This window comes from Balaenoptera borealis (assembly GCF_965194805.1).
Source record: "Balaenoptera borealis genome assembly, chromosome: 10".
Taxonomy (NCBI): domain Eukaryota; kingdom Metazoa; phylum Chordata; class Mammalia; order Artiodactyla; family Balaenopteridae; genus Balaenoptera; species Balaenoptera borealis.
In genome coordinates this window covers 73,374,557-73,393,271 of record NC_138874.1, presented here as the reverse complement: position 1 = coordinate 73,393,271, position 18,715 = coordinate 73,374,557, and the positions used below count along the sequence as shown (strand labels likewise).

Here is an 18,715-nt window from a genome sequence, read left to right as displayed (position 1 = left end):
TTTTGATAATGAAATTAGAGAAAATAGATATCAGTACATTTTAATTTAATGTCACTACTAATAGGATAAAAATAGTAGATATGACTTCCAAAATCACGGGAAAAGTCAAGTTAAAAAAGATAACTGTAGTCTATAAAAAGGTATAACTGATTCACTTTGCTGTACAGCAGACACTAACACAACATTGTAAAGCAACTATACTCCAATAAAAATTTGTTTAAAAAGGTCCATTAAAAAGAACCATAAAACAACAAAACCCATAAAACCATGTTTTATAGTAGAAATAAAACTAAACATATAAATCTTGTTAATAAAATGATCAGGATAAACTCTCATTTTGAATCACAGACTTTTATATTGGGTTAAAACTAAATATTGTATTAGTGTACCCAGTCAATCCAAAAATAATAAAAATAAGGCAATGGGCAAAGACATAAAAAGATGAATCCAAACAAAAGCAGGGCAAGAGACTTCCGCGGTCGCCGGCGTTCCGGAGCCCAGACGCAGCCTCTGAGTCACTCGGCACCTTTTGTTCGGTCAGTGGCGTGAGGGTCTCGCCTCGGCGTGTCGTCCGCGCCGCTCAGCCCGTGTACGCCGGTGCGCTAGCCCGGGCGGCCGGCCTGCGGAGCTCCCGCCCGTGTCCCCCGGCTGGTCCGGGGGTCCGGACACCGCCTCGACTGCGGCTCCGCCGGACGCGCGGACTGGACCGCAGCCCTCACTCCGAGCGGACGGAGTCATGAGGCGCCTGCCGTACTTAATGCCGCGGCCAGGTGGTGCGGAGCTTCGGTCGCGGCTCCAAGCAGCTGGGCATCCCTACAGCTAACTTTCCTGAACAAGTAGTAGATAATCTTCCAGCTGATGCATCCACTGGCATATATTATGGTTGGGCCAGTGTTGGAAGTGGAGACATCCATAAGATGGTGGTGAGCATAGGATGGAACCCATACTGCAAGAATACAAAAAAGTCCATGGAAACTCATAACATGAATGCTTTCAAAGAGGACTTCTATGGGGAAATTCTCAATGTGGCCATCGTTGGCTACCTCAGACCAGAAGAGAACTTTGATTCTTTAGAGTTACTTATTTCAGCAATTCAAGGTGATATTGAGGAAGCTAAGAAAAGACTAGATTTACCAGAACATTTGAAACTCAGAGAAGACAATTTCTTCCAGGTTCCTAAAAGTAAAATAATGAATGGCCACTGATGGAAAAGCATCTTATTTATTCATTCACTGTTTTCTAATATTTTACTGCTCATAACTCTACAGTCTCATCTTGGTTATATTTTAAAAATCAAACATTTTCCTACAGCTGTGAATTAAACAGTACAATGTAGTTACCATATTATGTTCCAACTGTTCAATTAAACCCATCATATTACAGTACTAAAAAGGTTCATTTTAAAAATCAAGATTCTTTTTTACGTAATATGTTGATTAAAATGGACCACTGGAAACGTCTTAAGTGTTTTATAATGGAAATGAAATATATATAAATACGGGTAACAGGCAAGTCACTAGTTTGAGATGAGAACTATAATTCTCATGGTAAAATTTCAGCATGCACGTACGTGTATAGCATGCTCTGCTAATCAGAAGGCTCATAAAAGTAACTATATTAAGCAGAGGGTTGACAGTTTATTACAAACCTAAGGGGAAAAATCCAGACTTCGTATTTTTTGTATTTTGTGCGTTTATATATTAATATAGACATGAAAACTTGTGAAATTTCATTTTAATTAGTCATTTCCTTTAAGGGCTCAAATCATTGTACTGTGTTCCATTTTTTTTTTACAGCTGCCTCAGTTCTAATTGGTCTAGACTCTCTCCCTATTATTTTTTGTTTTTCTTTTAAAACAGTAAAATGAGTGTTTTTCGAATCTCTAGGTCTCATTTTTGTGTTGTATAACACTTCTCTCTTTTTAAGAGTACATATTCTTCAACATTTTTCTTAACCTTTGTTTCCTGTAAACAATTGTCAGTGTCAGTTTTTCCATTTAGAATATCCAACTCTACATTTACAAAATGTAGAGTTTCATCTGCGATCTGCCATCCCATCCCTTCACTATATGAACAGTGACTAAGCTCATATCTCTTGCATTTTAGAAAAAACACCCAAAACTTCATCTGTAGGTTTCCTCAAAGTTTAAACGAACACCTAGCAGTTCATTTATATATACCAGTTTCTTAAACAACACAAAATATTTGTTCCCCCCCACCAGGCCCTGGGAAACTATTTAAGAACCAACTAAACTATGAAATACAAAGTTATTTGTTTTTAATGTGATTATATGTTCCTGAGCAAATGCAAACAGTTGTAGTTGTGTGTGCACAATGTAATTTAAGGCTAAAGAGTGCTATCTAGAAAGTAATTTTAAAGATAACTCATTATAAAACCATTTTCCCCTAATCTGCATAAATGAGAGAACTGATTTTAACAAAACTGTTTATATAATATTTAGAAAAACATCTAAAGCTAATGTTGGAGAAGGGAGAAGCAGGAATAAATTCAGTTGGATTGTTTTGACTTTTTGGTGTATGAATTTATGGCAAACAATGTAGTATGTGTCTTTTTCATTTCTTCTTTATAGAAATACTTAGAAAATGTAATTTAATGTTAGAAATCCTATACTTGAAAGAAGCCTCAATTATCACTGGTTCTATGAAACAAGGTTAAAAACAAACATGGAAAATGTAAAAAAGATTTGTGTTTGAGTAGCTTGCGACTGATTGTGTCCTCATTAAGTGTGAAAATTCTTTGATATTGTCATCTTACATTTTGTTAAATAACTATTGCTTTTGAAAAATCTATATTGTGTTGTTGTTTAGGAGTTAGTTAATAGTGTCTACATTTTTTTAAGTTTTATATTAAGTATTTATATATTATAAGAAATTGCAGTGGGACCATTTTCGACTAGTCACTGTTTTCAGGCCTTGAAATAAATCTTGACCAAGTGATGTTTCTTCTTAAAAAAGAAGGCAAGAGTGGAACATGAATAGGAGACAAGGTGGAACCCAAGGCTGACACAGTCAATATGATAAATAGTGTTAATTTATTCCACTAAAAGAAAAAAATCCGCAATGAAGATATAACAGGTTATACTCTTCTATGCTGAATGTAAAAACATTAAATGTAGTAAACAAAAGTTTCTAGCAATACAACAAGAGGAAGAGAAGTGCTGTTGTAGTAGGTGATGTTGACACACTCTGTTGGGACAAATCTAGTGGATAAAAATGAGTAAGTGTGTAGAGGGTTCAAACAATGTAACTTATTTGTGTCCCTAAAATGGAGAAGGTACAACTTTTCAAAATGTACTTAGAACATTTCTACAATTTCATCACAAAGAATATCTTAGTAGATTCTAGCAATTAAAATTCCACCAGTGGACCAGCAGTCCACGAGTTTTTGGTTGTGTTGTAGACCACTCAGTGCTTTTGGCAGATCCGCATGATGATGGTCGTTGTCATCATAAAATATTCACTGAGAGCCTGTGATGAGCACATCCCCCTGCATGTGCCGTAGACAGGAGGTCAGGAGATTCCATAGCCATGCATTAAAAAGGAGAAGAAGAGAAACGAGGCTTTGATCCGTTGTGAATGACTCCCAAGCTCTGATTCTTCATCTAGATGGCAACTGTTGACCCCTCGGTCAGTGATGGAATTAAAATCTAGTTAGTGTCCATGGAGCAAATAGATTCCATTTCCAACATGAGGACAGCGACCTTTTACTCATTCTCACTCCTGCCTTGGATTTCAGACTTACACACTTAAGAGGACTGCCGTCGTGGAACGAGAATAACTCACTCTAGAAGGGCTGTGTTTTGGGAAAAGTGAATTTTATTACGGAGCCTAAAGTGCTCTGGAAGTATAAACTGTGTAACTCAGGAAGGCATGTCTCATTTTGAGAAACATTGCAGGAGCACATGTGATCCTTTATAGAGTGATTATAAAGTGATTTATAAAGTGATTCTTCACTGCACAAACTAACTCAGGGACCTTAAATACTGAACACTCTTAGTGTGTTGCAAACTAGATTAGGGTTCCACATGACTTTTCTGGAATGCATTTATTGCAGAAGGCACAGCCATTGTGCACCTAGGAAGGAAAATCATTGAAGCTCTCCATGGCCAGCTGGAGTGTAAAATGAAGAGACCATGTGTGGTCTGGACAGGAGTGATCTGTGCCTAAAACTAGGTCACCTGGTGCAAGGTGAGTAGATTGTTTTCAGTAAGCAGATAATTAAGAAAAAGCATGGGCATGTGCTCCAGCGTGCTGTGTGGGCTCCATTCTAACCAGCGACTCGGCAGTGACTTTGTGTTTTTAAGGAGATGAACTCCCTGGTATCCTCATCCAGGTGAGTTGAAAGTGATCTAGAAGAAAAGCTCCCCAGGGTCCCTGAGGTTGCCAGAGCCCTGCTTGCCCTGTCCTGGGTCACCCTGCGTGTCAGGGAATGGAGTTGAGATCATATACTCTCTGTCTGAGACGTGCACGCCTATTTACATACATATACAATCTCCTTGAGAGCTCCTTTGAATTCAGACACATCAGTTATTTGCAACTGCATGATTTCATTCCACACGGTGGTGATATTTTTTTCTCCAAATATGGACTCCTGAGGTGGTAATAAATAATGCAGTCTGGGCGTAGGAAATGGAGTATCCTTCCCCCAGGGTTATTCCAGGGAAGCAGGGACGGAAGCGGGCCTTGCTATTTCAGGAAAGCTGGTGGAGGTTGGATTGGAGGGCTGGTAGCTGGGTGGCAGCTGTCCTCAATCTTGTGGCTTTAACAGAGGGGAGCTGCCACATTTACATTGTTTAAACACTTAACTAAATTCTAAATTAGCTATGAAAAGAAGGATGGGAGGAGCCCCGCTTAGTGGGGGAATTCAGGCCTTCTGGCTTCACACACTTTACACACACACACACACATGCACACACACACACACACACACACACACACACACACACTGATTTTCCCCAAGAGTCTGCCAGGGGGTACTGGAGAGAAATTGTGTGCCCCTTGTAGCAAGATTAACACGACAAAAACAGTGACAATGCGAGCGTTAGGAAGCTGTGCCTGGAGCATCTGGTCAGGATTGCAGGACTCTGGGCCTACACGCTGGGCTGACAGTCTAAGTTAGACGCTGGATCAGCAGACTGAGGACTAGTCTAGGGCAGTGGATCCAAAAACTAAGGATGAGAACCCAGAGGCTTCAGTTCTGAGGACAGGAAACACTGCATGAAGGCAAGTGCTGTAGGCCTGGCTCTCTGAGTCCCTTTGAAATCATCTCTGGTGGTCTACCGGATTTTCAGTTTAGCGACTGTTGGTTAGGGGACAATTACATCTAAGAATGTTAAATATTGGCTGTTTGTCAAGTTGGTGTTTCCTCTAGTGGATGGCCACAGCGCTCTGTCATTGAATTTATCCTCTTTAACATTCAGTCAGTGAGTTGAGTGACACCATGGAAGACATTTATCTAACATTCTAATAACTTAAAACATGAAAGCATATACAATGGAAAACAGAATCATGATTTGAAATAAATTTGAAAAATGGTAAATTGAGCCAAGACCAACTAGGTGAAGCTTCTTAGGAGTACACGGAAGATTCTAAAATTAGATTCCAGAAATCCATTTCATAAGCATAATATAGAAGAACTGTAGCTGGGCAGATGCAGCATCTAAGGAGACACTCTGTGACTTCAGTTTAGCACATAGTGAGTCATGGGGAGCCAGGACTGTCCTGTGGCAAAGAAAGAAACATCCCAGGCAGCGCTGGCAGACCCTGATCTGGCTCAGCTCCAAGAACCCTGAAGACCCGTGGACAAGCCAGGAACTGGAGGAATTTGTAAAGGAGACTGGGTTATTCATCCTGGAAAAGACCTCTCTAAGACATGGTCTCCATCTCTGAAGAGTCTCATGGAGGACTGGAAGCGACTGTTCAGACAGACCTGGAGGGCAGAAGTCACGGGAAGGAAGACTTGGGCTTAAAGTACAAAGATATTCTAATGACTCAAGGTGTCCAAAAAGAGGGTGCCTGCTTTGCAAAGCGAGTGCTGAATATCTGAGCAGAGGAAAGAAGGCCTATGCCATCGCTAAGACACCTCTGGCACCATGATTCTCTGGAGTGTATGTGGATATAGGCTAGTCCTCTTTAAGAAGCAAAATCCAGTCCTTCCCCTAGATAATGACATGAAACATCTTTAATCAATGGGACTTCTCAAAGTGACCTTTGGGAGGCTGAACTGCATCTTCCCTAAGTGGAGATAAGGAGTTCACTCTATCAGCCCAGAGGAATCCTCCAGGCTGAGGAGGCCCAGCTGAGACTATGGCATGTTCTGGGCCTGGCCTGACCTCCCTGGGCCTCCAGGCTGAGGTTTGGCTCCTTGGGGAACCCACCGACTGAGCTGCTGTGCAGTGACTAAGGCTCATGCACCAGAAGATTAGCCTCACTTTGTGTTCATATCACTGGACTATGGCCAGATTGATGCTCTTCCTGTTCCCATTCTGGGGGATGGCAAGGGAACTGGGGTTGGGGGGAGCCTTTGATAAAGCTGCACAGGTCCCAGGAACCATCACAGAACCCTGGTCTGTAATTTTATTCCTAAATTGGTAGCAGAAGAGTTTCCAGATGGCCTCTGCTCTACTCAGTCTTGTGACAAAACTCAATCCAGGTTCCACTTCTGTCTGTGCTTGCTGGGTTGACCCTGGACAAGTTATTTGTCTTGTCAGATCTCAGTGTCGTCATCTGTAAAAAACAGTGGTTAACTTGGTGGTTGTCGTGAGGTTTAAAAATGTAAGCGTGTACGTCGTACACCGTAGAACAGTCTACAGCCCACGTACCACTGGCACATTTTGAGGCCCCAGGTTATTAATTGTTGCTGTTCTCATTATTTTAGGTAATTGCATGTACCTATTTTATTTTCTATGTTACCAGTTCTCTGAAGATAAGACTTAGGTCTTATAAATTTTTCTATAACTCAGAACTAGTTCCAAATTTGGCATATAACAGTTACCAAAGAATATTTATTATTCCACAAATAAATAGCTCATATTTTAATGTAATGTTAATTAGAAAAACACCATCAACAGAATGAAATAGGTAATTTGAGGTAATAATAAAAATAATGAGCAATTATTAATTGCTTCCTTTGGGCTGGACACTTTACATGCAGTCAAGTGCAGTACTGAATTCTCACAATAATTCTCAGAGGAAGAAACTACTAACTCCACTTTAAAGATGGAAATAGTGAGGTTCAGAGTTTAGATGACTTGCCTAGAAGCCCGTAGCCTGGACCTGACCCCCCAGGGGTGTCTCACACCACAGCCTGTGCTCTCCATCACCAGGTGACCAGACGTCGGAGCTGATCGCATTTCATCCACAATATCCATATGCAGTGGGACTGGCCCCACACCCCCCAAGCTGCTTCCAGATCTGATGGCAGCGCCACATTTAGCCCTTACATGGAGCCCTGGAGAAGCCGTGTTCCTTAGCCCAGATTCTAATCAATAACCTCACACTTTCTATACACATCCTTGCTGAGTGTGACTGCATGGGGAGCATCTGTTCTGGAGATGGGCCACCCCCGACGGGCTCCTCTGCTTCCTGTCCTCTTAGGGGCACACAAACAGGGACAGACCCAGCTGCATGAGTCTTGACAATCATCATCATCATCGTTATTCCTTTGCTGTCAAGAATATTCTGAAAGTAAATGTGAAGATCCTCCTCCCAAGTGAAACTCCTTGTACAGTTCTGGGGTGTCACTTCAATGCATGTACTATGCCTCATTTATTGTAACCTCTCCCAGAAATACATAAAGTGAAAGTTAGATTAACTGGGAAGACCTCTTAAATACCAGTTAATTTGGATGTGTTTGCTGGACTTGAGTTAACCTGACTGATTAAATATAGAGTTACATTTAAGTTACCCACTGAAGATGGGTGTTGTCCTCATAAATATCAACAGGTTCATTTACTTCTGCTTGCTGTGAAGCCACAGAATTCAGAACCAGAGCCGCTTGTGTGATTTGTGGCATATACTGCACTGCCATGATCTTATTGAATGTATTTTTTAATATCCTTTTTATATGTGTTCCATTTCAGTTAAGCGGTCTGGAAGGAACCAGGACCCCCCCCCCCAAAAAAAAAGATGAAAACTTCTCCCCCAGAAAATGTGTTTACAAAACATTCTTCTTTGATGTTTCAGTAACAGAATAATTTTGCACGTAGAGCTCCCAATTTACATTTTCTTCTTTCTATTTTTATACAAAGCCTTTTTTTTCCTTCAGAGCAACAGATAAACTGAGACATATTTGTTAAGGTGGTAGACAGATGAAAGGGATGAGCACAAAGTCTAGAGCAGGGGGTGGCAAACTTATTTATAAGAGGCTGTAACATTTTCAGTTTTGCAGACCATATGGAACTACTCAAGTCTGCCATTGCAGTGTGAGAGCAGCCATAGATGATACATCTAAATAAGTGTGTTGGGTCCCAACACAACTTTATTTACAAAAACAAGCAGCAAGCAGATCGGATCTTCCAGCATAGTTTGCCAACCCCTACTCTAGACAGTCAAACAGACCTCAGTTCAAGCCTTGTCTCCATCACCTATCAGTTCTGTGACTGTAGGCTGTGAACCTCAGTTTCCGCATCAGTAAAATGGATATGCAACAAATATTTCAGAGAGTTAGAGGTTAGGTGAAATGTAGCACTTCTGAAGCACTAATTAAATGTGTGCCTCTAAAATACAAAAGGAGAGGATCATCCACACTGTCAATGAGGTCAGTGCAAGAATTTTTTTGTTGGATGTGAGGCTGAATTAGAAATAATTCCTGCCCTGTGGCTGTTCTTTAGTCTTTTGACTTCAGCTTACTTGAAAGAATTAAAGAAGAAATAATTGCATGGGATTTATTTATTGACTGCAAAAATAATGTTAAAAATATTTTCTTCTATGTTGCTCAGTAAGGCCACAATGATGATCTGGCCAAAGCAAGTTCTCCGACAATCTTGCTTTACCCTGAAGGGTTTTTATGTTTTTACTTCATGGGTAATATCAATCACCTTATTTTCCCATTTTTCCATGGCCATCAGGAATCTCGAAATGAAACCTGTCGTTCAATTTTCAAAATCTAGCAGTTCGAACTTTATAATAGTAATAAAAATAAAAATAAGAAAATTTTATTGAGCACCTAATATGTGGCAGTGTTCTAGGCACCCGGGTTATGGTGAGCCTCGAGACTCACACGTTTCCAATCTCTTGGAGCTTTGCTCTTAGTGAGGAGCTAAATAATAAACGTGGTACCCCAAATATTAAATAATTTTCAGGGTGACAGAGTGGTGTGATGAAGATAAAGCATCCTGACGTGGTAGAGAGTGATGGATGGAGGGGTGCATTTTAGAAGTGATTGAGGAAGTCTTCCAAGGAGCCGTGTGAAAGGCTGGCAGGGAGGAGCACGAGGTCCTGTGTGGGGAACACAAGTAGCGGGTTGGGACCCAGCAAGAAGGCCAGAGGGGTTTGAGCAGAGCAGGCAGGAGACTGGAGCCAAGCAGAGGGTGCGCCAAGGCTTTCCCTGGTGGGTCGTTTCAGTGTTATAAGAAGCCACGGGGAAGCTTCCAGCCAGGGAACCCAGAAACCTGGATGTTCACCACACCCCACACCTGCCTCACCATCAAAATGGCATCTCTCCCCCTCCCTGCCATTCCTCTGAAGCTGCTGCATCTCTTGGGGTCACCAGTGCTCTTCTAGTAGCAAATTTAGTAGATGCCCCCATCAGTTTACTTAAAATATTGCATACAATAGCATTCACTCTTTTTGGTGTCGAGTGCTAGGAGTGTTGAGTTCATGGAGTCCTGTAACCAGCCCCGCAGTCAAGCAGAGCTCCTGTTAATCCCCTGTCTTACTATCCCAGAAGCATTGACACAATTGCCCATTTTCTCTCCTGATCTCTTCCTGCTGTGAACTCTTGGTGTCCTTTACCTTTTTCTTAAACATTGGGTTTCTCAGAGTTTCATCCTCAGTCCCTTTCCCCTCTCATTCTGTATTTTTTCCCTAGGGATGCCCACCCACCCCTGGGCTGCCGGCCCTCCCCTTCTGGATGCCTGCAGGGACCATGGGAGCCCTCCCTCCCTGGAGTCTGCTCAGATGGCAGTTCTCGGTACTTCTCCTGACTCCTACTTAAAATTGCCTCTGCTATCCCAGCTTCCCCAGCATTTCCTATCTCAGTTTCTCGTGTATGCCATTTCATATCCTTTATCACACCCTATCATACAATGTACTGATTCATTTGCTTCTTGTCTGTATTCCCACTAAAGATAAGCTCCAGGAGGGTAGGGGATTTTACCCACGTTGTTAGATTTTCAGCATCTAGATCCATGCTTGGTATATATTAAGGGTTTAATAACTATTTGTTGGGTGATAGAATAATATTGATGATCTGGTGCTTATTTGGACATCTTACTCTAATGCTCCCAGTTCCTCAAAGGCAACTGCCCGGCACTCTTCTCAAGTCCAGCCTCCCCTTGGGGATGAGAAGGAGCTGAGTTCCCTGGTATAGATTAGGGTTCTGAAGCCGGGGCCACTCTGGGGATAGGGATGTCAGTGGATGCCTTTGGTCTCTTGCCTCCTCTTGCCTGGGCCCACTTGTCTCAAATGTCTAAAAAAGATCCAGTGTCTTCCAGAAAGGGGGCCCGCCTATCTCAATGGTCCTGGACACAGGAGAAGTCCCCTTAACACATTATTTTCCCTAGGATGTCATGGGATATGACAGCTATCATGAGTAAAGATTAATAGTCAAGACCGCTGCACTCATGGTTAGAAGAATGCCTAACACACAGTAGTCATTCAATAAATATTTGTCAAATAAATGAATACATGCTTAGCAATTTTAGCTATTTCCAGTGTAAAACTAACTCATCCTTTACTGTGGTCTGGTTAATCAGTTCCTTCCTCTGGGACTGAGAAGAACTGATAATGTGGTTCTAGTCATCCACTCTTCCTGTCGAGGGCTCTGGTTTCTCAGAGGGGCTCAGTACGGTTTCCATTTCCCTCTGAGTATAACTAGGGCACTGAGGGGTAGACATGGCTGCTTTTTAATGATATTTAATTAAATTGAATGTAATTTGTAAAATTTTTCCCCAGCTTTTTTGAGGTATGATTGAAAAAAATTGTATATATTTAGGTTATTAATGTGATTTTTTTAAAGGTAGACAACCTGATGCTGTAATATATATATACATTGTGAAATGATTACCACAGTCAAGTTAATGAACATGTCCATTACCTCACATAGTTACCGTTTTTTTGGGGGGTAGTGAGAACACACTTAAGATTTACTGTCAGCAAATTTCAGGTACACAAACGAAAAGAGAACAAACTATACTTACACTCCTGAATGCCCAATGGGGTGCCTGGACCACTGACCAGAGCTCCATATGTAGAATGAAGCCAAGAGACCAAACGGACTCAGACAAGCATACCTGAAGGAAGAAGTCTTTACTTTTTTTTTCCCGCAATTCATTTTAATTGTGGGAAAATGTACATAACATAAAGTTCACTATATTCACTGTTTTTAAGTGTATAGTTCAGTGGCACTAAGTACATTCACATTGTTGTACAACCATCAACATCACCCATCTCCAGAACTTTTTCATCTTTCCAAACTAAAAATCTGTACCCATTAAACACTAGCATCCCATTTCTCCCTTTCCCCAGCCCTAGCGACCTCCATCCTCCATTACTCTATGAATTTGACTACTCTGTGTACCTCATATGAGTGGAATCATGCAGTATTTGTCATTTTGTAATTGGCTTATTTCACTTGGCATAAGGTTTTCAAGGTTCATCCAAATTGTAGCATGTATCAGAATTTTCTTCCTTTTTAAGGCTGAATCTGAATAATATTCCATTATTCAATATATATATATTGATATATATCATAGCCATATCCATATCTACATATATAAATATGTAGATAGATAGCTATTTGTGTCTTTAATCTATCTATATTGCTGGATCATGTGATAATTCTATTTTTAATTTTTTGAGGAATTGCCTATTTTCCACAGTGGTTATAACATTTTACATTCCTACCAACAGAGCACAAAGGGTTCCAATTTCTTTTTTTTTTTTTTTTTAGTTTATTTACTTTTGGCTGCGTTGGGTCTTCGTTGCTGCGCGCGGGCTTTCCCTAGTTGCGGGGGGCGGGGGCAACGATGCGGTGTGCAGGCTTCTCACTGTGGTGGCTTCTCTTGTTGCAGAGCGCGGGCTCTAGGCATGCGGGCTTCAGTTGTTGTGGCTCGCGGGCTTTAGAGCGCAGGCCCTGTAGTTGTGGTGCACTGGCTTAGTTGCTCCGTGGCATGTGGGATCTTCCCAGACCAGGGCTCGAACCCGTGTCCCTGCATTGGCAGGCGGATTCTTAACCACTGCGCCACCAGGGAAGTCCATGGGTTCCGATTTCTGCTCATTCCCACCAACACTTGTTGTTTTCTTGTTTTTAAAATTAATTATTAAAAACAAATTTGTTTTGTTGGACTATAGTTGATTCACAATGCTGTGTTAGTGTTTGCTGTACAGCAAAGTGAATCAGTTATACATGTACATATATCCACTGTTTCTTAGATTCTTTTCACATATAGGTCATTGCAGAGTATTGAGTATATTGAGTAGAGTTCCCTGTGCTATACAGTAGGACCATATTAGTTATCTATTTTATATATAGTAGTGCAACACTTGTTATTTTCTATTTTTTTTTTTTTTGGTGGTGTCCAACCTAATGTCGTGAGGTGGTATCTTACTGTAGTTTTGATTTGCATTTATCTGATTATTAGAGATGTTGAGCATCTTTTCATCCATCTGTTGTATATCTTCTTTGGAGAAATGTCTATTCAAGTGTTTTCCCAATTTTTTAATCAGGTTGTTTTTGTTATTGCTGTTGTTGAGTTGTAAGAGTTCTTTATGTAGTCTGCATATTGATTCCTTATCAGATATATGATTTGTGAATATTTTCTCCCATTCTGTGGGTAACCTTTTTACTCAACTGACGGTGTTTTTTCACACACAAATTTTTTTTATGAAGTCTAATTTTCCTATTTTTTTCTTTTGCTGGCTGTGCTTTTAGTGTCATATCCAAAAAATAATTGCCAAATCCAATATTGTGAAGCTTTGTCCTGTGTGTTCTTCTAAGAGTTTTACAGCTGTAGGTATTACATGTAGATCATGGATCCATTGTGAGTTAATTTTTGTATATGGTGTTAGGTAAGGGTCCAACTCCAGTTTTTTTTTGCATGTGGATATTCAGTTTTCCCGGGACCATTAGTTGAAAAGACTATCTTTTCCCCCATTGAATGATTGTGGCACCCTTGTCAAAAATCATTTGACTAAATATGTAAGGATTTATTTCTAGACTTTCTGTTTTATTCTGTTGGTCTATATGTCTGTCCTTATACTAGTACCGTACTGTTTTGATTACTGTAGCTGTGTAGTTAAGTTTTCAAATCAGGAAGTGTAAGTCTTTGAGCTTTTTTCTTCTTTTTCAGGATTATTGTGGCTATTCAAGGTTTCTTGAGATTCCATATGAATTTTAGGATGAATTTTTCTACTTTTGAAGAAATGTCAGTGGAATTTTGATAGGGTTTATGTTGAATTTTTAGATTGCTTTGGGTAGTATTGACATTTTGGCAATATTAAGTCTTCCAAACAGTGAATATGGGATATCTTTACATTTACTTATGTCTTTAATTTCTTTCAGAAATGTTTTATAGTTTTCATTGTGCAAGTCTTTTGTCTACTTGTTAATTCCTAAGTATTTTATTCTTTTTGATGCTATTATAAGTGGAATAAACATTTTCTTATTTTCCTTTTCAGATTGTTTATTTATAGTGTATAGAATTGCAACTAATTTTTGTGTGTTGGCTTTGTATCCTGCTACGTTGCTGACTTAACTTAGAACTTATTAGTTCTAAGTTTTGTTGTGGAATCTTTAGGGTTTTCTACATATAAGATTATATAATCTGTTAACAGAGATCATTTTACTGCTTCCTTTCCAATTTGGATGCATTTTACTTCTTTTTCTTGCCTAATCGCTCTGGCTGTGTCTTTACTTTTACCCTTATGTTTTTATGTGTTAGGCTTCCATAGCAGTCAAATAATTGCTGATCCCCCCCACCCAGGGGAAACAAAAGGAAAGGAAAAACACATACACTTGTTTAAGTTGAAGTACAAATTATAACAACTATGTTGGCCAACAAGAAACTTCATCTAAATAAAATGGGATCCAGGATGGGAGGGATCCTTGCCTTGGCTGGAGAGGATATACCATGTCAAGGAGAGCACACCCATGGAGAAGAGCAGTGATAATTTACCCACCTTTGAAAATAAAGCACAGGGCAGCAGGAAGCCAGGTGGGGTCCTGACCTTGTGCTGACCTCAGGAGTCCCAGTATGGTCGGTGTTAGTTCAGGAACCTACAGTCACACTTAATACATTGTGCTTTTTTCTCATTTAGTGTCTGTTAAGTCCCTTTGGGTCCTTATGGTGAGTGTGAAGGTACAGAGTATGGTAGGCATCCTCAGCTTTCCCACCCAAACCAGGTAGTCTATCGTCACCTTTTTTTCAAAGGAAAAAACCTTTGAAATCTTATGTTTGTTTCTGATAAAGATGGCAAATTATACAAATCAGTGGAAAATTTAGCAATCTGGTGGAAAATGGGTAATTCTGGACACTCCCCATTCAGCTCCATGCTTCCTTCTCCCACTATTAGTGGGAATGTAAAATGGTACAGCCACTTTGGAAAACAATCAGGCAGTTCTTACAAATAATTAAATATAGAGTAACTATATGACCCAGCAATTCCACTCCTAGGTATATACTCAAGAGAAATGAAAACACATGTCCATACAAAAACTTGTATGCAAATATTTATAGCAGCATAATCATAATAGCCAAAAGCTGAAAACAAATCAAATACCAATCAAGTGATGAACCAATAAACAAAAGGTGGTATATTTATACAATACAATATTGTTTGACTATAAAAAGGAGGTACTGATGCACACTACAACATGAGTGAACCTTGAAAACATTATGGTAAGTAAAGAGTAGTTAGTCACTAAAGACCATACATTATATGATTCCATTCATATGAAATGTCCAGAACAGGAAAATCTACATAGACAGAAGATAGTTTAGTGATTTCTCAGGGCTGGAGGTAAGGGAAGGGAATAACTGGGTGATAGCTAAAGGGTGTGTGGTTTCTTTCTGAGGTGATGAAAACATGAACATGTGAAAATTGACTATTGTGGTGGCTGCACTTATCTGTGACTATACAAAAAATATATTCGTATACTTTAAATGATTAAATTATATGGTATGTAAATTGCATCTCAATAAATGTGTTCAAGGAAGTGAATTAAAGGATAACAATAGCATATAGGATGGGAGGAGAGAAATGGAAGTGTACTGTTAAGGTTCTTATAGAGTTACAGATGTATGCTACCAACCATGAAGAAACCATTAAAATAACAAATGAAAAAAGATGATAGTAAGCTAACAAGGGAGATAAAATGCAATTACAAAATATTCAGTTAATCCAAAAGAAAGCAGAAAAAGGTGGAATAAAGAACAGATGGAAAAAATAAAACACAAATGTCAAGATGATAGATTTAAACCTAACCAAATCAATAACCACATAAAATGTAAATGGGTTAAATACCTTAGTTAAAAAAGAAGACATTATCAGGTTGTATAGCAAAGCAAGCTGACTGTATGCTGCCTAAATAAAACTCACTTTAAATATAGAGATATGAATAAATTAAAAAATAATAATGGAAAAATATACTATTCTAACACTAATCAAAAGAAAGCTGGAGTAGCTATTTTCATGTAAGACTAAGTAGACTTCAGAGCAGCAAATAATACCAGAGATAAAGAAGGTAATTTCAAAATAAAAAGGGATAAATTTATCAAGAGAGCATAACAATTCTAAATTTTTGTAAAAAGAGAACTTCAAAATATATGAAGTAAAAACTGGGAGAATTTCAAGAAGAAATAAACAAATCAACAGTTATAGTCAGAGATTTCAATACCCCTTTCTCAAAAACTGATAGACTATATAGACAGAAAATCAATAAGGTTATAGAAAATTTGAACAACACTATCAACCAGTTTGAACTAATTGACATATTCCTCCCAACAATTACAGAATATATATTCTCTTCAAGTGCGCACAGGACATTTACCAAGTTAGATCATATTTTGGCTATAAATTAAGTGTCCATAAACTTAAAAGCATTCAAATTGTACAAAATACATTCCTTGACTACAAGATATTAAATTAGAAACCAATAAAAAAGTCCTTAAACATTTGGAAACCATAGCACACTTCTAAATAAACCATGATCAAAAAAGAAATTTAAAGTGAAGTTATAAAGTATTTTTAACCAAATGAAAAAGAAAATGCTATGTAGCAAAATTTGTAGGAATCCACTAAAGCAGTACTCAAGAGGAAATTTATAGCACTATAGGTCAATTATGGAAAAGAAGATCTCGAATTAATGGCATCAGCATGTACCTTAAGAAATCAGAGAAAGAAGAACAAATTAAACCCAAATCAAGTAAAAGAAAAAATAAAGATCAGGGCAGAAATCAAGGAAATATAAAACAGAAACAAAATAGAGAAAATTAATAAAATAAGAAGCTGGTTCTTTGAGAAAATTAATAAAATTCATAAATCTTTGTTCAGACTTATTAGGAAAGAAGAAAAAGAACCAATTTACCAATATCAGGAATGAAGGAAGTGACATCATTACAGATTCTACAGATATTGAAAATATAGTATAGAAATATTTTGAACAACTTAATGCAAATAAATCAATGACTTCTATGAAATGGAGAAATTCCTTGAAAGACACAAACCACCAAAGCTTACTCAGATGGAAATAACCTGAATACAGTAAATCTATATCAAAGGAAAATAGTTTGTTATTAAAACCTTCCCACAAAGAAAACTCCAGGCCCACTTCACTGGTGATTCTTCCAAATATTTAAGAAGGAAATACTACTAATTCTGATATATTATTCCAGAAAATTGAGGTGAGTATGGTACCTCTCAACTCATTCTATTAAGCCAACTTTATCCTGGTACCAAAACTTTCCTGGAAAAGAAGATTATAGGCCACTATCCCTTATAAACATAGATGCAAAAGTTCTTAACAAAATTTTAGCAAGTTTAAGCCAATCATATATAAAATAGATCATGACCAAACGGATTTATCCCAGGAATGCAAGGTTGATTTAACATTTGAGAATCAATCAATGCAATTCATCATATTAACAAACTGAAATAGAAAAAAAAATGTGATCATCTCAATAAACACAGGAAAAGTATTTGACAAAATCCAAATCTATTCCTGATAAAAACTCTCAGAAAACTAGGAATAGAGAGGAACTTTCCTGATCCAATAAAGGGCATCTAGGGAAAAATCCCTACAGTTAACATTCATACATAATGCTGAAAGACTGAATGTTTTCCTTTTATGATCCAAAACAAAACAAGGTGTCTGCGTTTACCACTTCTATTCAACATTGTATTGGAGGTTCTTGCCAGGGCAAATAGGCACAAAAATGAAATAAAAGTTATCCAGATTGGAAAGGAAGAATTAAAACTGTCTTTATTCACAGATGACATGATGGTCCATGTAGAAAATCTGATGGATTCTACAAAACCTAATGAAAGACTTAAAGAATATAATTCAGCAAGAAGGAAGTTTTAAAATCAGAAGGAAGGTCTCCCAGTGAAATAACATTCAGGAAGAAAGAAGTACACCTGTCAGCAATTTTTAAAATGACTAAAATTGGGGATTTAAAAAAAGGTGGAATTAAAACACTAGACAATACAATAAGTTGGCAGATTGGAGGAGGAGATATGCTGGACAAAAATCATTCTAAAGTTCTTGTATTGTCTGGGAGGAAGTTAAAAATCTAACTTTATACTTTGTAAAGTCTAGCATGCACATTAAAATGTAATGGAAGCTAATAAAACTAATAGAAATAGAATGTGTAATTGTAACTTAGAGAACAAGGGACTAGGATGAATTAAGGCTGGATAAATATACAGAAATGTAGGAAATGAAATGTAGGAAAGAAAAAAGAAAGAAAATAATACAGTAACTTAAAAATAAAAAAGAATGATAAGTCTACATATATCAATATTTACAATAAATTTAAGTTGATTAATCTTATAGTTAAAAACAACTTTGCTAAGTTAGATTAAAAAATTCAGCTATGTTCGTTCTTTTTACAAGAGGTTCTACTAAACCTAAAACCTAAAATAAAAGTAAAAATTAGAAACTAAAGCAATATGAATGTTAGACTAAATATATTTTTTAAACCAAAAAGCACTAATAGGAACGGAAAGCATAATTACTCAATAAGGAAAAGGAAATATTAATCAGAAATATAAAACAATGGGAAAATATGTATATATTTAAAAAACATAATATCAAAGGGATAAAATAGAATTGGTTAAAGTTTTCCATAAAGATTGATAAACCTATAATAATAGTGGGAGATTTTCATACACATCTGTCATAATTGATGAGTTAATTGAATAAACTTGGTATAATAGCTTTATAGAAATAACTTTACATGAAACAAAAAGAGAAATTAGTCATTATTTTCAAACACTTGTGAAATGTGTAAAGATTGAAATCTCAGCAAATACTA

The 18,715-nt window shown here is 38.0% G+C and overlaps 1 pseudogene across 1 annotated transcript; it reads left to right on the top strand.

The window, feature by feature from the left end:
• Positions 1-530: 530 nt before the first annotated feature.
• On the top strand, positions 531-17,931 carry LOC309604706 (riboflavin kinase pseudogene; annotated as a pseudogene). The gene has a single exon. The product of its transcript is annotated as a riboflavin kinase pseudogene (transcript).
• The last annotated feature ends 784 nt before the right edge of the window (positions 17,932-18,715 follow it).